The following is a 24,476-nucleotide window of genomic DNA, read 5'->3' as shown; positions in this document are numbered from 1 at the left end:
CTGAACGAGTTATTTCTTTTAAGACCTGATTGAGCGACAGGAGGATGAAGAAAGCTACCAGTTCAAGTAAAACTTAAAAAAAATCAGTACGTTCAGTGAGCAAAGAGACAAACAAAACCCATTTAATTTGGATGGATTTCATTTTGTAAACAAAAACATTCAATATTTTTAAGTGTTCTTGGTGTCAAGTGTACATTCAAGGGTTACATGAAGTCATTCATGTGTGGCATGCTAACCTGAGTAAAAGTATACAGCGTAATTGTTTCATAGGTAGGCTATTATTAGTCCTTAAAATATTTTTGAGCAAATGAATGAATATTGAAGCTACAATTTGCCCTATCCTTTAATAAAAAACAACCAAAGTACAGATATTATGATTGCTCTTCCCAAAACCTTACTTGAATTAAGAATTTTAAATGAAGCCTAAGAAAAATAAATATGCAAAGAAGGCCAAATTAATTAAGGGCATGGAAAATAATTTCTCAGTTAAAATTAAATCTTCTTGAAATCAATTTTAATACAAATTTTTACCTTGGAAAATCTAAAAATAGATTTTTTGGAAACAGATTTGAATAAAAAATTTCATTTTGGAAAATAAGCATCCTTATTGTGGTCTTTGGGAAATGTCTAGGTCTTTTGATAAAGAAAAAAAAAGAGTCACGTTGAAAAGGAAATCAAAACAATAACGTAATGTAGTAGATAACAAGAACAAAAGCAGTTAATTCTTCCGTTTTCCACTTGGAACAGGCAGGCTAATCAGTTGTGATTAAGAGGCAAAACAGCAGTCTAATAAACCACACTTGTCACCAGTTGTCATCTTAGTGATCAATTCACACCTCCATCACAATGACAACAACCCTTCACATACTCTAATAACCCCACTCTTTGGAGCAGTGGAGGATTAGGAAATGGATAATGGATTGTTAAGGCTCTAATGAAGTGGAGGGTAAGGAGATGAAACCTCTCAGCTGGGGAGGCAAGGAGTGGTAGGGGGCGGATAGAGGCTTGCAAGAGTAAACTTTAATTAAGGTTTTGGTTCCCTTTGGTTTCCTATATTTGAACAAAGTTAATTTAAGAGCTTTAAGACTTTTCTTCCTACAGAGTTTACTCTCCTTCTCTATTTTACCTTTTCCGACATTCACAGAAAAATCTTCATAGGTAAATCCCTACACTGAGCTTTTTTATTTTTTTCCTTTGTGATTAAATAACATTTAGAAGTACACTTTCATTTTAACTGTTTTCATTTGCTTTTTAAAGATTTGTTTTCTCCAAATTGCTTATATAAAAATTTTAAGGAAATATAGAGTCAATACTTCCTTTTTCACCACTTAGAGTAATTTTGTGTATGAACATTAAATAAAAAATCAGTAGTATTTTGTATACAACTTATGTCATGTCATTTCCTGACTATAAGAGGCAACAGAGCCTTGTATAAATAGAAGACAAGAAATTTTCACACGTGGTTTATAGAATCAGCCAAAGCAACTGTTACATTCTTTTGCAAGTGAAAAAGTTAACTGTATGATTACAATTAAGTGTCCACTAAGTGTCCACTGCCCAGGTACACATAAATCTGTGTGGATGGCTTCTACAGTCTTTCCTTGCTAAAACAGCAAGCAGCATGTGCTATTGTATTACTGATAGGGCTACAAGGAACAGGATTAATCAACCAGTCCGATCCTTTGCTTTGGGCTGCATTACATCAACATGGCTCTAGACCAGGGAAACACTATATTGTTTTAAAAATAAATGTAATCATCTCCTTTGGTTGCATAGTCCAATAGTCAATAATTCTCCATCTTTCATTAATCAAAGAGTGGGGCTTATTTATATGTACATAGTTATTATTACTTTATGTATAGTCATTTCAGCAGAATACATTATTTGTTTGGTTGAATCAAAACCACTGCGGCTGCAAATGTAAGCTCGTTATCTTAGGATTTTTGTTTGTTCTTTGGTGTTCTAAATAGAAACACTCTTCATCACGACCCTTCTTACAAAAATTCACTACACAAGATCTTATAGCCAGAGGACTTGAGGTACATAAGAGCTTATGAAAGATTTTAGAACTCTAAGACTTTGGTAATCTCACAATATTTGACAGTAAAGACGTTAAAATTCATGTTTTCCTTTTGAAAGCCCATGGTCATTATCCAAATAGAGTTTAAACTATCCTACTATGTAAGTAGAAGTGTCACCTGACTGTTTTGACTCAGCATCTCCCTGAGGTAGCTGGATAATGGTTGTCTATTTGAAATAGATTGAAGGTAGAGAATGATAGATACAATACTTCACTCTTTAAATCTGAACCAAATTTGAAAAGAAATTTAAAGAATTAAGACCATTAAAATCTGTACTTCAGAAATCAAAAGTCATTAATTTCCATTACCCTCAAAAATGTCAGTTTATCCAGTGGGGTGCGACAGAATCTGTGTATCCATTATCTATCCCATTAGGACTAATGAGACCTCATTTTTTTTTTTTTTTCTGTCTCTAAAATCAAATTTGAGGGCCAAGTGGTAGTGTGTTGATGGGATTCTCTTTTCAATTTGGTCGTTTTAAAATTCTGTGTGGAGTAAGAATATTCCACCCCGCCCCTCCAAAGCTCTCCCTTTATTTTCTCCCGAGCCCCATTTAAGGAGGACCATACATGTATAATATTAAGAGAACAAGGTCAACATCTCACCGGCTTTTATTTATTTATTTTTCTTTTGTGCTCAACAGATTGTTGTTGCACAATGGCAAACTTAAGGAACACGAGCCTCGCTTCCTCTTAATATGTCTTGCTGTGAAATATTAGAATAGCAAAGGCTAATATATGCGTCGTGGGGCAGAGGGGACCGTTTCAGGCCACATTTCACACCACAGCCATCGATTCATTGGTTTAAAAAAAAGGAAAAAAGAAAAAGAAAGAAGCCTGCTCTTTCCTTGACCAGCTGCAGCAGGCAGGAGCTGGAACATATGCCTGTCTGCAAGGGGAGGAGGGGAAAACCCTCTCAGGAGACGCCACACAAAGAAAGCCAATCTTCTCCGCAAAGCATGGACTGACTTAAACACTCTATTGTATTAAATATGAATGAGTCTTCATTGTGCAGCACAGTGTGTGAGGACCCGCGGTGTCCTTCCATTAGCCACGTGACTAACCAGATTACACCGGGAAGCCACTAAGGTAAATAAGGCCGGCCTTCTGTCACTTCCTCCCCCAGGCCTGACCAACAAGGGGCCCGAGAGCTGGACCCTTTGTAGGCAACTGGGTGGAAAGAAGAAATAACCATGAATGTCATGCTTGGTAATTAAAAAAAGAGAGACAGAGAGACAGAGAGAGAAAGAAAGTTGTCTCCAGGGACCATCTATGAGAAACAGTGTGAAAACATCTTTCTGATCAACTAACATGTCAGTATTGTTCCCTTTGACCACATAGGACTAATTTAATCCCCTCCTAAACAGGGTCCTATATTCCCTTTTGTGGTCAGGGAGACAAAAAAAAAAACAAAAACGACATGAATTAAAGTTGCCTGATTCTGCTCATTAGGGTTGAGACCCGGTTATTCTGTGTCTACAAATCTGCTAGCCTGTTAAGCTAGCTTCCATCTTCCTCCATGTGTGGGTCCTTCTTCTCTCCACTTCCATTCACACCCCCCCATCCGCCAAGCCTTGCTCTTTCTTAGAACAAGTAAACACCACAGTTAATTGGTTTATGGAGATTGCAGCAAAGTTACGATTCTTATAGCAGCCTGAGATTTGAGAAAATGCAAGGAAACGGGTGACATTTTGAATGACACCAATGAGAGAAGTATGTATTATCTGAATTCAGATCTCAAAATTCAAATATCTGATGTGAAAAAGTCTTGTGGAATATTTTAGTTTAGTTTATTAATATAAAATTGAAAGGCTTTTTGTGAGTCATATTTTAACTGATAAATACTTCTAGAGATTAGTTATTACTTAAAGACAAATAAAAGTCTGGATTTCTGTTTGTTAGTAAAAAAAAAAAAAGTTCTAATGCCTTTAAAACACCATAGGACCCAAAATGGAATATTTTGGTAATCAAAGTATAAATTAATAAAAAATAAAGACAGCTTATTTTGGCAAACCTTAGAAATTTTAAATTAAAACATATTTCAAATAAGGAGAAAGAATAGGTATTATACCCCTAAAAAGCATAAATCCATTGGAAAAATTGTTTAAACACAGTATTGTGAGAAGTAAACATTAATTTCATTTTTAATGTAATTTTTGTTTGCCTCAGAATTGCTTTATCATTGAAGATATGAAAATATTTTTTCAAATTTGCTTACTGGTACTGAACTTTCCCTAAAAAGTTTATAACAACTATGCATGACGTGAGTCCCTGTAACATAAAAACCAAAAAATGGTTTCCAAGCTCAGTTTGGAAATAATGTAAAATATACTAAATATACTAATAATTTAAGACCTTTTGGGTTACATATTGGGTAATATATTTAAATATATATATATATATATATATATATATAAAACCTTATCTATATTGATCTCAAGTCTAAGATACAATCATTCATTATCTATCATGACTTTTTCCCTAATCATAAAATTACAGTGTAGAAAAAAAGTTGTCCCAAATGATGATAGCAAAATTCTGCTTTGAGAAATAATTTGTAATATTTTAACAATTCAGGAAAATGCCAAATGAGTAAGATGTGAAAGGAATATACCAATTAAATCAAATAATAGAACTTCTGTTATTAATTGAATAATTTATTGATTAAAGAAGTTTTGTTTGTCTGTTCCCTCTCCTCCAGCATTTATTACCTACAAAGAACATTATGTTAGAAGCAGGAGATCCCCAAAAATTCAAGAAATACAGATTCCATGTTGTGGGCAGGGATCTCAATCTAAGGATAGAAAACATATTAGCTAGACATTAGATAAGAGACTTTCTTGGATTATTTGTGACAACTTCTTTTCATGAAAAACCATTACTTAACTATTTTTGATGGAAACATTTGTAAACTACCCAACTATTCTTTTTTTTTTCATGTCAAAACAAAACATGCAAAATTTAAATTGATTTTCATTCAAGACCATTCTGAATGTCAAACACTATAGTTTTTTCTGGGTAGGGCAGTGCCTGTCTGTGGTAGATGGTGTGGTCCTAGACCTGAAGAGTTTTGATTTCCCTTGCTCCTCACCAACTTACCCAGCTTCCCTAAAGATGCTGGGGAACATCCCTTAAACATAACACAGGGATTTCCTTGGAGGCAGGGGTCTGAACTGGCAATGGTTATGGTCATGAACTTGGAATAGGTTGTCTCATCCCTTCTGAAATACCCATTGCAGAACTTCATTTTTGTTGCCGGTCTTCTTTATGTTCCTCTTTCTCATCTGTTTTATCTTCTGTTGCTTCATTCTAATCTTTAAAATGTTTCATGTTGACAATTATATTATGGATGATGTCTGAACCTCTTTTTCAGCTAGTTAGTGAACTAATTCCAAATTCGACATGAGTGCTTTTATGGCTCTGGGCTGTTTTCCCAACATCTGAGGCTACCCAAGGGCCTTGGTTTTCACTATCAATTCTGGCTTGGAAATCATCTGAAGTTTGAGGAATTCTAAAATAAAGGCTTGCAGAAAAGGAATACTATTTCAGAATGAGGGGGGAAATTAGAATATCAAATGGCTGTTTTTTGTTAGTGGGTTCTTAAAATTTGAGATACTGGGTCCCTCAGCTCTTGCCTTGAGTTGCATTGTTCCTGGAAAACATCATAAATGATAAACGATTCCAGTCATCATTTCTCTATCACTATGTGAGAAAGAGGTGAAAATTCCTCTTTCTTGGTTTGTGCAGAGTTGTTTTAAATAAGGTTTGAATAATGAATGAGATGTTTTCAATCTCGAATTTCATATGTTCATTTGGATATTCAGAAATAAAAAAAAATTTGAAATGATAAACTATGATATTTCTATATGTTGTTCATATTTAATATACTTTTTGATTTCCAGTTATATCACCAATGGCATAAAAATTCATGTGTTATTAAAACATTTGTCAGTCCTTATGGAACCTTTCATTCTCTAAGATTCTGAACACTTGTTTTATTTATTTATAGCTAGGATTCAAGTCGTTTATCAGGTAAGGAATTCTACATCTAAATTACCTTAATTTCTTCCTAGTAAACAATGGCAAACAAATTTTCATTAAGCACATTATGTTAATGACCTGAAGTTAAGCATAATGGTTTTAGATTTTTGGATTATTTTGTCTTAACTCTGCAAAGCTTTTCTGTGCAGATTGATAAATTGGATTTTTTTCTGGAGTGTGAGAGAGCGTGATAATCTTGTGCTTTGTATTTGGGCCTCTTTTCAAACAGTTAATGCAAGACTCCTTTTTGAAATTTGGTTTCTGAGGATGAGAATAATGGTATTCCATAGGCCTTCCATGTCACTGTAAAAAATAGTGCATCACTCTGTATACTGGGACCTAGTCTGAAATTCATAATTCCAAATTCCTAATAGAATAAAGTGCTTACAATAATTCCTTTCTCTGTAGTAGTATTTAACCCAGTGAATACTTTCCAATTCTGTGATAGGTAAAATCTTCAGGCGGGACAATAAGGGAATTTAATAGAAAATTATAAAAGCCTATACCCAGTTTTAGCGGCTTAAGGGTCAATTCTTCAGAAATATTTTAAGTTGTTTATCTTAAACAAATGTTGGATTGTTTCCTTGGATAGATTTTAATATTTAAATTAAGAGATGAAAACTTTCCTTAGTATTGGCTGACTTGCTAGTATCAGAATACAGTGAACTATGACCAGAGGATATTTTTACTAGAGTTATTAGCTTTTATTCTATACTCTACCCACCATCATTATTTATCCCTGGGATTATCATATTTCAAACTATTAACCCATAAAAATAACATAACAATAACAGAAATAAAAATAAATTTGGAAATATCCGGATTCCATACTAACAATTTTTTTTTAATTGGGGTATAGTTGTTTTACAATGTTGTGTTAGTTTCTACTGTACAGCAAAATGGAGTTCTCTGTGCTATACAGCAGGTTTTCATTAGTTATCTATTTCATACATATTAGTGTGTACATACTAACAATTTTTTATGCTTTTATTTTAAACTTTTGCCAGTCCACATCAAATTAAATACACAATTTTATATAGTTTGATTATAGAACAGATACGGTGTTATATTCTGTTTATGTTCACATAAGTAAGCATTTTATATGTAGTAACAGACTTTTAACTACTGCTTTAGGTTTTATTTAATATTCTAACATGAGTATGCTACTATTTCCCTGGAGTCCATTCTATGGTTACCCATTGAAGTTATTTCCAATTTGCTATTTCCAACATTCCAATAATCGTCTAGTAAATATCTTGTAAAAAATAGTATTTTCTTTCTGAGGAATTATTTCTCCAGGAAATCCTCAGGTATAATTGCAATGTGTTTAGAAGAATCTTATCCCTTCCTCGGGTGCAGTAAGAAGACTCTTAGTTTCACATATTAACCTTCTTTTCACTGAAGACTAATTTTGTGTGCCCTGTTAGAAACTTGTGATGTTTTACAAACTCTTTAATGATTTTTTTACACTCTCTTCCAATGCTCTATAAGTTCTATAGCACGAGAAGTCTTGTAAGGAAAAAAATGCATTGATCTATTGATCACCTTTTGTTATTTCTTCAAGGCCATTTTGAATTTATTTCGTTCAGCATTTTCTTGTTATCCTAGTCAAATCCGATTACAGAATAATACCAGACTTGGAACAGAGTCCTCCCAAACACATTTTTCAATGTTCCCTTTTCCCTAAAGTTCTTCCCTAAGTGTAGTTTATGAATGACCTTTTAAAGAGCTACCCTGTGATGATAATATGATAGAAAATATCTTTAGTTCTATAGTTCTTGAAGTAAGTGCCATGTAAAAACATGATTTTAAACTTGACTATTCACTGGGTAGTTTCTGAAGTGGAATAGTATTCAATTTAAAGTAAAATTGTATGAAACTTTTCATAAATGGGTATTTAAGAACAGGTATCTCTTTTGTGCATACACAGATCCATAGATTTTAAAGTGTTAGAAGCACGTTAATTCCTTTTTGGGTATTGATGTGAGGTCAACATGTGGCAGAACAGTGACAGCTGCATTAATCTCAAGTGCATTTTAGTATTTACATGATACGAGCTACAAACATAGTTTATATTTAATATTATGTGCATTATTACAGTTATGTGTCACAATAGTGCTATGAGATAGTCACTACTACTAATCTCGTCTCATAGATGAAAAGAACCAATCTTAGGAAGATTTAAAACATTTGCTCAAGGTCACATAGTAAGGGATGGACCTTGGATTTACACCCATATATTCCTAGCTGAGGGGCACATATACTTCAACACTATCATACACCAGAAATGTAATAACTAAATCAAAATTAGTGGCGAATGGTTTTGTCTTCTAGATTCTGCTTCAGGCTATAGTGGAAAAGTTTGTAAAAAATCAATCTTCCCATCAAGAACAACTAGAGAAGCAAGATGATATACAAAAATCATCTGATACAAAGTACTAAACACCTGCCAAAGCAGTTAGGGCTTTACAGAGCAAGATCTCAGAGAAAAAAGGAAGCCTTCTTAGGTAGACCAACATTCTGCATGATACTTCTCCCTTCAGAATATCTTCCAGTTGTTGACATGGGGTCTAGGGAGAGGACAGTCTGAGAAGTCAGAGAGGGTGACTGGTAAGCGACACCAGACTTTGGGGATTCTCAAAAGTAGTAAGAGTTCAGGGCAACCAATCAATCTAGATATGAAAGGGCCATGATCCCTGAGAGAAAGGATGTAGAGAGAATAATTGTATTTCCTGAATTTTTAAGTTGTACAAGATACTAAGTTTAGAAGTTAAGGAGGAAGCAGATAAAAACAAAAAACCCAAAGTGAAGATTTTGTTAGTCTTCTTATTTTCACAGTGTTCTCTATTGAGCAATAGAGATTATCATCTACTATCTATCATATTCATCTCTCTATCTATCTATCATCTATCTATCTATCTATCTATCTATCTATCTATCTATCTACCTATTATCTATCTATCTAATCTACCATCTCCATCTATCTATTTACCTGGAGATGAAATCATGAGGTCATCCTTATACCTCTAATTCCAGTCCATCACCATAGAATTCAGACTGGTCTTCCACATTTCCGTTGTGTAATTCCCAGTATCTTTAATATGTTTAGTCGCTTGCTCAATTCTAGAGTACATCGAAAGTAGTTTCATAATAGTCAATCTATGCCAGAGTAAAGACAAATCTCTGGACTAGAATTCAAAACATAGCTACTGTTCTTTCATTCTAGGATGTATAATCAACATACTGTGTTCAAAACCTCGTAGTAGATTAGTTTTACCCTCTTGTCAGTGTGAATATGCTATTCATTTAAAATGCTTTCATTTACTTATGTCTGTATTCCCTATTAGGGTTTTACCACATTCTTGTTGATTTTATTTTATTTTATTGAGAATGTGAAATATAAAAATGGCTCCAAATGTCGCAACTGCAGAAAAAGTATACTCAAGAGGTGTCTATTCCCAATCCTCAACCCTTTCATCCTATTTTCATTTACTCCTTCAGATAACGAATTTGATTATTTTATTGCCCCTGCTTTCTCACACAAAAGGTGAAGTACTACATATACTCATTTATGATTTGATTTTTTACTTTACAATCAATTCTAGAAATGTTTCCTTATTTGTTTATATAAATCAAATTCTTTCTTTCCTCCCCTTCACCCCCTTTCTCCTCCTTCTTTGACAGTAGCTTAGTAATCCATTTTGTGTATTCCTACAGTTTATTAAACCAAACTTCAATTTATAAAAATTTACAAGGTCACCAATATATTACAGTTGTTAGCAATGCTGCAATTAGTAACTTTGCTCACATATATTTTTGTATATCACAGGTGAATTTTTAGAGTAAACTCCTAGAAGTAGGTTTGCCAAAATATTCCCAGTCATCTTTTTCTTGGAAGAAGTTTGTAGTATAGTAAACTCAGCAAGAAGGCCTTCAGAGTAGAGTGTTCTCTGAGTTATTGTATATTTAAAAAAATTTTAAGGTTGTGTTTCTTTGTTTGTTTTTGGTGTTTGTGCCTAGAAATAAAATCTTTCACTTATGTTTTTTACATTGAATTATTTAAAAATGCTTCTCCATTGTTGCTAGCTTCGTACATCATTTTTATCCTTTTTTTTTCATTGTGGTAAAATACACGTAACATAAAATTTACCATCTTAACCATTTTAAAGTATATAGTTCAGTGGTAATAAATACATTTATAATAATAATAATAATGTGCTACTATTACTACCATCTGTCTCTAGAATTATTTTCATCTTATAAAACTGAAATTCTATAGCTATCAAACAATAACTCCCCCTTGCCTCCAAGCAAAACTTAACATATGTGGCTTAACATATGGAAAATGTGCCATGTGCACTTGAGAAATATTTGTATTGTTTGTTGGATAGAGTGTTCATATAACTGTTAGATCTAGTTGGTTTATGGCATTGAGTCTTCTATTTCCTTCATTATCTTTTGTCTAATTGTTCTATCCATTATTGAGAGTGGGGTATTGAATTCTCCACCTATTATTGTAGAACTATCTTTTCATTCTGTCAGTTTTTGCTTCATATATTTTGATGGTGTCTATTAGGTGAATAAATGTTTATAATTGTTATATCTTCCTGCTGTATTCAATCATTCAATTCAAACATACAATGTCTTTCTTGTCTCTTGTAACTTTTTGATTTAAAGTGTATTTTGTCTGATATTGCTATAGGTACCCCTGCTCTCTTTTGGTTATTATTTGCATGAAATATCTTTTTCTATCTTATCACTTTCAACCTATTTGTGTCTTGGATCTAAAGCGGATCTCTTACTGTGTGGAGAAGGAAAGGATTTCAAACTTGTGAGTGAAGACAGGACCCCATGAAACAGAAAACGCATACAACTGCCTCCTGTTATAATGGTAAAATTTATAAATTTCTATGTCAACTTGACTAGACTAAGCCTGGATATTTGGCTAAACATTATTTCTGAGTGTATGTGAGAATCTCTGGATGAGATTAGAATTTATTTTCTTGGTAGGCCAACGTTTTAGTTTAAAATTTTTTTAAACTTTATTTTCAGTATTTTTATTCACTATTTGTAATTCTAGGTCCTTTATCACAAGAAGTCCACCTAGCTAGTTTACACTGCACACTACGTATGGAGATGCATAGCGGATAGTAACTTTGCCTAACATCATAGAAGCTGTAATGCGTTCCTGTTTGAGCACAGGCTGACCGAGGCTTTCATCTGTCCACTCACTGCAGTGTTGCTAGTGAGCACTTGCTGAGCAGGAACTGGGCTGCACCCTCCTCGCTCCCTGTCATTGTCACTCTTCCTGCTTCTGTGGTGGCTTATGTGATGCCTTGCTACTTTTACACACTGATAACTGATGGCATTACGTGTTGAAGAGTCTTAAAGTTTGTAAGGGAAACCCTGACCCTGCTCAGCTCGACCACCCATCCCAGTGGATGGGCCTGTGGAACCTGAGCAGATTGGCCATCCTTTCCAAAGTGCAGATGACTCCCAAAGAATGAGGCAGGGGACATTTAAAGCCATGGGTTCTGAAGAGGCTCCATTACTGAAAAGTCCCGAGGTTCTGAACCAAAGTGAGTTATCTTTAATCAACACTCACAAACTATGTACTGTGCCTGTTGAGGCCAAAGGTCAATGTTACTACACTGTTATCAGAGGGAGGGGCGTGCCGGCCATGTCATCCAGGTGTTAAGAAGCCCGTCACATGCATAAAGTTCTTAGATGCACAAAGACAGGCTTTGGTACTGAAACTGAAGACCCTGTGTACTCAAGAATCTTCACAGCTTATATTGGACATATTTTCTTTTTAGGAATGAAGGAAAATTCTCCCATTTTTGAGCCATTCTTTATGTCAGTTCTACAAAATTGCATGTAATTTTATAAATATTTTTAAAAGATACAGTTTTGTAAATATTTAATATTCTACTAATTTGATTTTGAAATGTAAATGTCAAGTATTCTGTTTTGGGGGTTTTTATGTTTTATTATACTTTGTTGAAAAGAAAAAACTGTACATTTTTAGAATGTTTTTATGAGTCAATTTAATGTACTGAAAATAAAAATTAAGAAAAACTTAGTGAGGGATAATTGAGAAATATAACTGTATAAATGTATAATGTAATGATTTGATAGACATATACACTGTGGAATGATTACCAAGATCAAGGTAATTAAAACATCCATCACCTTAAAAATAAATAAATAAATAAATAAAATAAAGTGGGTCTTTTGTAGACAGCATATAGTTGGATCACATGTTTTATCTATTCTGTCAGTCTTGGCTTTTTGATTGGTGGGTTTAGTCCATTTACATTTAAAGTAATTACTGATAAAGAAGGACTTAATTTTGTCATTTTGCTATTTGTTGTCCATATGTCTTATTGCTATTTCTCCCTCATTTCCTGCATTGCTGTCATCTTTCATGTTTAGTTGATTTCTTGAAGTGAAACATTTAAATTCCTTTCTTATTTCTTTTTGTATATATTTTTTAGCTATTTGCTTTATGGTTACCATGGGGATAACACTGAACATCCTAAAGCTATAAAGCTCTAATTTGAATTTATACCAGATTAACTTCAATAACATACAAAAACTCTGCTGCTTTACAGCTCAATTCCTTCCTTTTTCATTGTTGATGTCACAAAGTTACATCTTTATGCATTGTGTGCCCCCAAATATAAACTAATAATTGCTTTAAATGCATTAGTCTCTTAAATCATGTAGAAAATAAAAAGTGTAATTACAAACCACTGCTACAACAATACTAATTTTATTCATTGCCCATGTATTTGTATTTACTGAAATGTTTATTTTCTCATACAGCTTCAAGATTCTGTCTAATGTCTTTTTATTTTAAATTACGGGATTCCCATTAGCATTTCTTCCAGGGCAGAGCTAATGGTAACAAACTTCATTGGCTTTTGCTTTTGTTTATCTGTGAATGTCTTAATTTCTCCCTCACTTTTTTTTTTAACATCTTTATTGGAGTATAATTGCTTTACAATGGTGTGTTAGTTTCTGCTGTATAACAAAGTGAATCAGCTATATGTATACATATATCCCCATATTCCCTCCCTCTTGTGTCTCCCTCCCACCCTCCTTATCCCACCCCTCTAGGTGGTCACAAAGCACCAAGCTGATCTCCCTGTGCTATGCAGCTGCTTCTCACTAGCTATCTATTTTACATTTGGTAGTGTATATATGTCCATACCACTCTCTCACTTCGTCCCAGCTTACCCTTCCCTCTCCCTGTGTCCTCATCTCCCTCACTTTTGAAGGACAATTTTGCCAGATATAAGATTCTTGGCTGACAGCTGTATTTTGTCTGTTTGTTTGCTTTTCTTTTAGCACTTTGAATATGTTGGCCAACTTCCTTCTGGCCTCCAGACTTCATTTTTTAGGGTGGTTTTAGGTTCACAGCAAAATTGAAGGGAAAGTATAGCAATTTACCATGTATCGTCTGCTGCCACACACTCATAGCCTCTCTTATTATCAACATCTCCCACCAGAATGGTACATTTTTTCCAATTGATGAACCTACATTGACACATCATAATCACCCAAAGTCCATAGTTTACATTAGGGTTCACTCTTGGTGGTGTAGATTCCATAGGTTTAGCCAAATACATAGTGACGTGTATCCATCATTGTAGTATCATACAGAATATTGTCTTTTTTTAAAATAAATTTATTTATTTTATTTATTTTTTATTCTTGGCTGCATTGGATCTTGGTTGCTGTGCACGGGCTTTCTCTAGTTGCCATGAGGTGGGGCTACTCTTCATTGCAGTGCGTGGGCTTCTAATTGCAGTGGCTTCTCTTGTGGAGCACAGGCTCTAGGCACACAGGCTTCAGTAGTTGTGGTGCCCAGGCTTGGTAGTTGTGGCTCACGGGCTCTAGAGTACAGGCTCAGTAGTTGTGGTGCACGGGCTTAGATACTCCGCGGCGTGTGGGATCTTCCTGGACCAGGGATCGAACCCGTGTCTCCTGCATTGGCAGGTAGTTTCTTAACTACTGTGCCACTAGGGAAGCCCCCAGAGTATTTTCACTGCCCTAAAAACTCTCTGTGCTCTACTTATTTATCCCTCCACCCTTCCAACCCCTGGCAACCACTGATCTTTTTACTGTCTCCATAGTTCTACCTTTTACAGAATATCATATAGTTGGAATCATATGTAGAATATAGCCTTTTCCAATTGTCTTCTTTTTCTTAGTGATATGCATTTAAGTTTCCTCCAGGTCCTTTTGACGATTTAATTTTCATATGGTTACATATGAAGAAATAGATTTTTCAAATATTTAAAGCTGTTGCTTGAATCACAGCTAAAAAGTGATGAAATTAGGACTCATAACCAGATCGCCTTCAACTCATTTTTAGGTTCAATTATCTTCCCATTATATCTTGTTTCTTCCATATGATGTTTCTATTTGTTTCTTTGTATGTAGGCGTAGGATTTTCTGAGGGCCTTATAAAGATATGTGAAATTTTAAGAAGGACTACCTTTATATTTAGTAGACTACTCCACAGAATATTGGACACAGAAGGGTAGGTACTCGGTCTTTTTTTTCCTTTTCTTTCATAAGAAATTGACTGTCTAGCACAGAATCTGCCATATAACTGAGTTTTAAATAAATATTATTGTACAAAACGAATAATCCAATGAATAGATGACTGGATATTACCCTTTGTAGGAAGCATGTATATCCTTTCTGTGTATAACTGATAAGTCTGTTCATGGGGAAGCTTCATGGGGAAGCTTAAACATTTGTACTGCTACCTTCATTTCCATCTTCTAATTATTTTCTTCAGACATATTATCATGGACCAGATTTTCATTTTTTTAATACACAAAGTAAAAGGATGTGTCACATACTCCTCCCAAACAAGAGGTATGTCACCCTTCCAAAAAAAAAAAAAAACAAATTGAAGAGTCAGTAGTCCAAACTCCTTGGGAACAAAATGTACGACATAACAACTACAATAATAATGATAGTTGACATATATTAAACACTTGTGCCAAGTACTGGACCTGTTACCACGGATTTCAGAGTGCACAGTTCAAATTGGTGAATAACTAAAATGTTGACCAGGTTTCTTTACTGCTGGACTTCTTTGGAACTTTGATGTACTAAAATGTGTTGTAAATTTTCATCAGGGAGATAATGTGTTATATTTATAAAATGTATTTCTTTGACCATGGATATTTTATTTCACATGACTAGTATTCTCTAGGAACATACTTTGGGAGAAGCTGCTTTATAAATTTATTTATTTTTGGCTGTGTTGGGTCTTCGTTTCTGCGCAAGGGCTTTCTCTAGTTGCGGCAAGCGGGGGCCGCTCTTCATCGCGGTGCGCGGGCCTCTCACTGTCGCGGCCTCTCTTGTTGCGGAGCACAGGCTCCAGACGCGCAGGCTCAGTAGTTGTGGCTCACGGGCCTCGTTGCTCCGCGGCATGTGGGATCCTCCCAGACCAGGCCTCGAACCCGTGTCCCCTGCATTGGCAGGCAGACTCTCAACCACTGCGCCACCAGGGAAGCCCCGGGAGAAGCTGCTTTAAAGGTTTGACAATGTTCACCTCTTTCATTCCAAGAAGTAACCAACTGGCCATCAACCCAGCCTGCCTGTGACACCAGAGACATGCTTGATTGAACTTGGCTATGCTCTTCAGTGTGAATGGAATGTTGTATTTAAGCAACTCAATATAAGCCCATGTTTAATAACAGAGTTCTTAGGAAAATGAATTATTCCTTTTCAGTAGATTTATAGTTAGTCTCTTAGGACACTAGTAAGTAACGTTAACTTAGCCAAATTTTGTAGAATGCTTTACAGTTTATGAAGCTCATATATTATTTCATTTCATCTTCACAAAAACTCCATGAGGTCAGACTTATTTTACCCTCATTTTGTAGATGAGAAAACTGAGTCTTAAAATCGCCTTTTAGGGGCTTCCCTGGTGGTGCAGTGGTTGAGAGTCCACCTGCCGATGCAGGGGACACAGGTTCGTGCCCCGCTCCGGGAAGATCCCACATGCCGCGGAGTGGCTGGGCCCGTGAGCCATGGCCACTGAGCCTGTGCGTCCGGAGCCTGTGCTCCGCAACGGGAGAGGCCCGCGTAACGCAAAATATAAATAAATAAATAAATAAATAATCGCCTTTTAGCTTTCTCAGTTTCTCTTGGTTTCACACAGGCAGTGAATAACGCAGTGGTAACTCAAGTGCAATTCTTCAAATTCTAGTACTTCTAAATTGTCATATTAATTCTCTTCACTCAAACCACACACTTTCCACCTTCTGGAGTGGCTAGAGAATATACCCTGAGGTTTTCTTCTTCTAATCCACAGAGTAAATCATCAGAACATTCTCTTAGCCTTTTAGTTTCTCTCTTCATGAATTTTGTCCATCCCAACTTTTCCTTTTTTCTTTTATTCTCTTTGCTTTTTTCCTCTAAGTTTGCAGATTTTATAAAGCCCTTAGGTATACCAAGATTATTGTGTTTTCCATCTTAACTATTCACATGTTGCCAACTTCTATTTTGTCCACGATGGAATTTCTAGCGCATGGACTTTTTCATGACAGAGCTGAAGAAAGTTTCAGTGTTTGAGATGTTTGGTTTTTCTTTCTCACAGGTTGACTGTTAAATTTGTACTGTACATTTATCAAGGACGCTCTAAATGGTAGTAAAGCTGACAGAGAACACGCAGGGCCTGACGGCTTCACTCCAGTTACAGCTGATTAAAGGCTGCTGAGGCCTGAGGGCCCACTTTCTGAAAAAGGACCACTAAAACTTGACCAAACAATTCCAGCCTGAACATTTTATTCTGGCTACAGTGGAAATGTCGAGTTGCTTCTTCTTTACTAGAAGAGAAATGCATAGTTTGGAAAATAAAATAAATGTACATGCCAGTGTACCAAGTGTGCAGGTGTACTATATACACAAACAGAAAGACCGCATATAAACTTACAGACATGCCTACATTTCTAATGATGCCCCTTAATGATTATTACCAACTATTATGATGCTAATTGGTGCACAAGAATACATAATAATAATTGGTCTTATATTTGCCTAGCACCTTTAAGTCCCCAAAATGTTTTCACATCTGTTATCTCATTTGATCTTATCTCATAATTGCGCAAGCTAAGAAGGGAAATCATTATCCCAATTTTACAGATGAGGAAATTAGAGTACCTCAAGTTTAGGTAAGTTAAGAGTTATTGCATGGCAAAACTGATAATTAATTTAACTTTCCACTGTTGCTCCTTCTGTAAATCTAGTGCCTATATTTGATAATTATAGATTTAGATCATTTTTTGCAAATATTACCTGCACTACAGAGACCACTTTGCTTATTATTGTGTTATGTCAAACAAATTCTCTATTTGTGTATCTTTGACATTCTAAGATTCTAAGTTACTTGATGGTAGTATAGAATCACAAATCAAAACCGCAATGAGATATACCACTTCACACATACTAGATGGTTAAAGTAAAAAAAGTGGAAAACAAGGATTGGCAAAGATGTAGACAAATTAGAACCTTCTTTCATTATTGGTGGGAATATAAAGTGGTACAACCAAAAGAATTGAAAATAGGAATTCAAATAGATACTTATATGCCAATGTTCATTGCAGCATAATTCACAATTTTCCAATGCACGAATTATTCAAAAATTTCCAATTTTTCTACCTACCTTAGAAATATTCCCAGGTAAAGCATATATCTACATACCCAAATAATGAGCCCAATTTATTATATGCATTTAAATATTCCTCTCTTTATAAATTCTCTTATTTGGGGTGATGTATTTATCCTACTAAATCTGTAACTTATTTGCTAAAATGCTTTAGTTAATCTAATGGGATCAATCCGGCAAATGATAATTTCATGCATTACACATATTCATTATTTTTTACTTTTAAATCAGTTGCTTTATGCTGCTTGTGAAACCATTTTAATAAAAGTTTTTCATTTTAGATTTATATTTCAGGCAACATTTATATTATTCTGGTAACCATTTGTGTTTCTGGTTCCCTGTGTATCATGCCATTACATAAGTTCTTCCATGTAAAGAGATTTCTAATGAATAGAGGACATTTTGTCTCTTTTCTTCTTGCTTTCCTTTCAAGGATTCTGGACAGATTTTACTGTGCTAACTCACGCTGGCCAAGAATTTAAATTTTAGCATATCTTGACTCTACAATTGGTGATTGTTTTCCAAATACTAAGGTACCTTGTGATTGCATTAATGCATTCAGACAACCATTTAATAGTGAAAATGTAGTTTAGCTTTTTCCAAATTAATTTTATTTGGTATGGGCCATTGACCATTTTCTTCTGAAATGTTCATAATTTCCAACATACAAGGGTGTGTATTTTTAAATGTTTTTCCTAAAATCATTAGAGTATTTTTTCTTTTTCTTTCTTACTATTTTAACCAGGAGCTTTTCATTACACTATCCCACCACATTTTCCTCTTTAACTCTCAGCCTTCATTTATTAGTACCTGAGGACTGATTCTCAAAAATGCTGATAAAAACTCCCCACAGAGTCATTAGAAGAGCTCAGCTTAATACAGTACCTATAAAACATGTTGGAAAAAGAGAAATTATTGCTTGTGGCTTGAGAATAATGCCAACTATAACTATAACAGGTCAGAGAAACATAAGCTGTGATTTTCCTTTATATTTAACTTTGGGTTTATTACAAAATTTACTTAGAGTTTATTTCTTTATTTGTGTTTTAATAATAAATCTTAGAAAATGATAACTAAGGTATTTTAATGTACATACTTAGAAATTCTATTTCGAAATGCAAAGATATAATCTTGAAAAAGCTTTCTCTAAATATGACAAAATCCACAGCTACTCTAATTCAGAGTATTATTATTTCAGTTTTTTTTTAAATCACAGGTTTTAAAAGGCAAAAAGTTTCAAAATATCTTTTCAAGTATTCCATCTTACAAATTTTTAATTTGTTTATTTATTCACTTGTTGAATTAATATTTGCCAAGTGTCACATTTTACACCAGTTTCCGTGCTCAGTATTTGTGTAAACAAAGAAGAATAAGATGTGTACAGTGACCTAATGATTTACTAGACAAGAAGGCTAGCTAGGATGTGGACGCCAGTACTAGCAAAATGCTTTATGAGGTCAAAGAATTGATTCCTCCTGGAGAGTCATGGAGAGTTTCCTCAAGAAGGTGATGTTTAAGATGTGCCCTATCAGGTTGAATAGGGTTCTGACCAAGACAGATGGAAGAGGAGTGCATTTTGGGTAAAGGGTCTGGAATGAACAAAGGCCCTAAGAAGTGAAAGCACCTGGGGCATTTTGTGAATATGTGGAATTTGATATGGTAATAACACAAGATGCTGTAGGAACGAGGGTAGGACTGGAAATCTAGCATGGGGGTAGTTCAGGAAGAATATGCATAGGTTTACAAATGAAGATAAATTTGAGAGTTTTCCTTCATCTCTTCTTACCCATTGTATATACTTACACTAACAAGAAAGCCTAAAGAACACACATATTCACCCCAAAGTAAGCTGTTATAAATCCATAGAGGTAAGTTCTAGGAACCTTCAGCTCTTTACTAAAGAGACAAAGTGTTTTCTCCTTCTTCTTCTTAGACCCAGCACTGCTCTGCCAAAACTGAGTCCAAGATGTGAAAGGGGATGAAGCAGAGAAGAGTGAACAAGAAAGAGTAGATGGACATTAATGCAACCCCCAGGGCAGGAGGATGTGGACCAGGCAAGGGACAATGGAACGTGAGATAAAGAGATCCAGAGTCTAGACCAAACTATGCAACATCTGGTCCCAAGGTTTGTGAAATTTGCTTAACCTTTCAGAGGTTGCATTTCCTTTTCTGAACCAAGAGAGATGACTTGGCAATATTGGACGTCCTTCTGGATATAATATTTCACGGCTATAAGACTTAAGATTACGAAAAGTACATTGAAAATCAGAAAGATAAATTTCAATCGTAGCTTTGCCTTTAATTGACTGCATATCCTTGAATATCTTCACCGAGTTTTAATATTTATAATATAGGTTAATAATAGCTATATCTACTCTGCGCGTGCATACTTGAAAATACATGGGGAGAATTTCACAGACTACACAAGGGCTGACGTTTCTATTTTTATGACTAAATCTAACTAAGTGTAAAATCAGTGTGAAGGTATGCACCCTATTGGGTCCAGTTCTACAACAGCGTGAACAAATTGAGCAACCTCTGAGAGGCTGAAAGCAAAAGGGATCAAGGTTCATGCAAGATTAATTGTCCATCTCTTACTGGAAATGCTCCACCAAAAATCATGGCCAAAGCAGCCAGGCAAAGGGTAGTGCTAACAGAGCACCTCTCATGTACAATCCATGTCACATATACAATCATAACCAGGTCCATAAGTTCTAACCATTTAAATAAATAATTCCATGGCCAGAGTCCCTTACCTTACAAATGATTTTCTGTTGTGACTGAGCCAACCATTGTTCTGGGTCATCTGATAGCCTCACATAGGCTGACTAGGACTTTTACCAAGAACAGAGTAAGAACCATGCTATGCACTGTGACAGACACGGCTAGAACAAGTCATTTATTATTTCTTTTCAGCTTCTCAACAACACTGAAACATAGATCCTATTGTTCCCACTATATAGATGAGAAAATGTTGAGTCCCAATAAAAGGAAGATTTTTTTCCCAAGGGCATACAACTAGCACTGTCACAAGGAGACTCTGAAGCTCCTTCTATGTGATGAGAAAGACAGAATGTCGGCAGGTGCATGTTTGTGTGCACGCATGCGTGTATGTCTGTGAGTGTGTGTGTGTGTTTGCGTGTAACTTATTGAATGATGAATATATAGTAACATCTTTTGGTTACATGGGGTTAATGTGCATTGAATAAGCGTAAATGGCTACCTTTTTCTCATGAGTCAAAAAGAACTATTTGTTAGCTTTGAAAAGCACTTCTCCCTCTAACAGGATTACATTGACGGTGGAATCCATTTATAAGAAAGCTACACATAAATGTCATTTACCCTGATCATGTCCATAAATGGGATGTGCAAACCGAAGTGGGAAACATTATTTTAAAAGAAAAAGCAACGCATATTTGTTTTGCAAATTGTTTTCAAAATATACTAGATGAAGGATCCTTCTTTCTCCTAATAATGATTCCTTACCCAGTAGCTAAGTACAAGTCTACATGTCTACTTACTGCCAACTCATCTTCCTGCCCAGTAATCGAGATTTATGGTACATCTACTTTTCTCCTTCATCTGTGAGGTCCTAGGACATTCAGGTAGCCAATCTGCCCTTAAATATGTCTCTAAGGAAATGGTGCTAATTAGTATTGGAATTTACAGCCTTCCATTTTATTGACTTGTCCTACTTTCTTCGATAATTAACTAATGAGTAAAGTAATGAGCTATGTTAGTCAGTCATGCTGTTCAATTAAACGGCAAATCAATTATTGAAAATAGTTTCGGACAGCTCTAATGTTGGCATGATGTGTGCGTGTATGTGTGTGTGCATATTGAATGCAAGTGTAATTATGTCCTAGATATTACAAAGTCAGTCTACGTGAGGATGTTAGGACAGAAAAGGCCCTTCCTTTATGACTGTAGTACAAAGAAGATCGGATGCTGAATACAAATACGTCATTATTTGTCTATGTCCATTCTACAGTTGGTAACTTTTACTTAACCGAGACATTGTAGCTTCTTTGGCTTGTGTGAAACACATTACAAAGCAGTGTCTAGTGGATGGGTAATAAGAGAGAAGGCAAAGAAGCAGGAATCAACTTTTTCACTTTAAAAAAGTGTTAAGGGCAGTATGGTTGAAGTGGAAAATAGGTCTAGTGGTGATTTAACTTTTTAATCTCAGGTGATTCATCTTAGATATCTTCCTGTTCTTTAATCATACTGGAAACATCCTTAAGTGTGAAAAGTCTGTCTAAAATACAACAGATAAAAATTTATTGGGCATGAGAGCATAATTCAATCTCACTGTAGAGTGGGAAGAGAACAGGTACACACACACACACACACATATCTGGTAGACTAAAAGCCAAATGGGCAAAGTGCAAGAGCCTTTGTAAGTCTCTGGCCTTGAAGCTTCCCTTGAAGATAGGTAAATTGAGAGTTGGCTCACCAACCACACTGTCATTATATAATTGAGCAGGACCCTATGGGGCCTTCCCGGGACAGGCCCTCCCCCATATCCTCTGCTTTAGTTCCTCTCTGAAGTGCCTAGATAACAGTACCTGATGCACATTTCCTGAGTTGTCTTACAGATGCTAAACCCACAACCAAATGGAAGAAATTAACTACCTGATGACCAAGAGCATGTAGCCCCCAGACCTACTGGAGACTAAGGATTGGTTGTGTTAACCCCTGTGGCACCACCCTGTTACCTCACCATCAACCAATCAGAGAACTGTGAACAAGCTTATCACATGTCCTGGGACTCCCCTTCCCTACCTGGCCTTTAAAAACACTTTGCTGAAATCCTTCAGGGAGCTCGGGGTTTTTGAGCATGACCTACCCATAATCCTCATCTGGCACCTTATAACAAATGCTGTACTTTCCTTCACCACAACCCGGTGTCACTAGATTGCTTTACTTAGTGGGCAAGCAGACCCAAGTTTTGGTTCAATAATAATTTATGATCTTTTCTACTTTCAGTTTCTCACTCAGTTTCTTCAGATGTGCCTGTCACCTACACATCTTCCCTTTGCATACCTTGTACTGGTAATTTACTGTGAGTTTTAGATAGAACACCCTATAGTTTTTCCACCTGCTCTATATTGATCTCAAGTCTAAGACATAATCACTCATTATCTATCAGAATTTTTTCCCTAATCATAAAATTACAGTGTAGAAAAAAAGTTGTCCCAAAGGATGATAGCAAAATTCTGCTTTGAGAAATAATTTGTAATATTTTAACAATTCAGGAAAATGCCAAATGAGTAAGATGTGAAAGGAATATACCAATTAAATCAAATAATAGAACTTCTGTTATTAATTGAATAATTTATTGATTAAAGAAGTTTTGTTTGTCTGTTCCCTCTCCTCCAGCAGTTATTACCTACAAAGAGCATTATGTTAGAAGCAGGAGATCCCCCAAAATTCAAGAAATACAGATTCCATGTTGTGGGCAGGGATCTCAATCTAAGGATAGAAAACATATTAGCTAGACATTAGATAAGAGATTTTCCTGGATATTTTTGGTATACGTTACACGTTCAGCCTAGTGCATTTTTTTTTAAACATGGCATATCTTAGCTCACAATTCTTCAAAAATATCAGTTACAACACCAAAGATTATTCAAACTCGTAATAATCTATCACTATTTTTAAAAAAAGAATTTTTAATTTGAGATCTGCTCCACCCTTATTTCATCTTCATGACAGCCTGTTGCCAGCAAGACAGCAGAATGATTATTATATTTTCCTTCAGTATAACTTATGAAGATCCTCATTTTAAGGTACTTAGATTCTTAAGAATATCTTCTTTCAAGGAAAACTTGAGTAAAGTTTTAAATGATAAGACTTTTGTTAGCTTGAGAGAATGCAGTTTGCACCTTCAAAACATCCTCAAATTCTTTAAAGGTGTAAATATTGTTTTTATCCCCTAAAGTACAGTTTAAAATCTTAAGCTTCAAAAGTGATTAAGCGCTATTATAGGAAAAACAAAGCAAAGCAAATCAAAACCAGGTCAAAAAAGGCAACAGCAAGTTTTCATTTCCAAACAGTTTTAATTCTGTGTTTGTGTTCTTGCCTGAAACGAGGCAAGGAACACAAACATTCCCATATGAATCAAATTAGAATTTACATATGAATTACATTAGAAATATGAGCTCCATCAAGGAATAATTAGCACTGTCCTGGGTTATGTGAAGGCGAACAAAATTAAATAAGAACGATTTCAAAGGCAAGTTTTGTTTTGCTTCTTCAACTAAGCTGGTTTAATCAGTGATAATGACTGAAATAAATCCACTCCATCTAAAGTAATGTACAGCCTACCATATTGTGTGAAATGCCAGTACTGACTTAGTAAATCATAGTCAATGAGAGGACATCACTCATGAGTCTCTGACGTGGTTACTTTGTGCTTAATGCCAAGTGTAGGGGTGGGAGAAGTTGAACCAATCAGAAAGCACAGTGGGGCCAATGTTACAAAAATATTCCAGGGAGACATCATAAAAGTCAAGGACTCATAGAATCACATCATACCTGTTTTGTGTTGCATTTGTTGATGTTGTTACTGCAATTGTTATTTTATGCTCACTGAGGACAAAGACTGAAATTTCTCTCTACAAAACGGTAGTGCTACTTAAGAAAGAGAGAAAA

The 24,476-nt window shown here is 35.3% G+C and overlaps 1 long non-coding RNA gene across 1 annotated transcript in view; it reads right to left on the bottom strand.

Moving 5' to 3' along the window:
- Positions 1–16,965: 16,965 nt before the first annotated feature.
- The window catches only part of LOC141279628 (uncharacterized), a 135,133-nt gene continuing 127,622 nt past the window's right edge, over positions 16,966–24,476 (bottom strand). Inside the window, exons 3-4 of the long non-coding RNA XR_012334210.1 lie at positions 18,630–18,704; positions 16,966–16,980 (exon numbers count right to left, since the gene is read on the bottom strand). This is a non-coding gene — a long non-coding RNA (uncharacterized lncRNA). The remainder of the gene's footprint in view (positions 16,981–18,629; positions 18,705–24,476) is intronic.

This window comes from Tursiops truncatus, chromosome 10 (genome assembly GCF_011762595.2).
Source record: "Tursiops truncatus isolate mTurTru1 chromosome 10, mTurTru1.mat.Y, whole genome shotgun sequence".
NCBI lineage: Eukaryota > Metazoa > Chordata > Mammalia > Artiodactyla > Delphinidae > Tursiops > Tursiops truncatus.
Note: the sequence above shows the minus strand (reverse complement) of the source record. Positions and strands in the feature narration are given on the sequence as shown.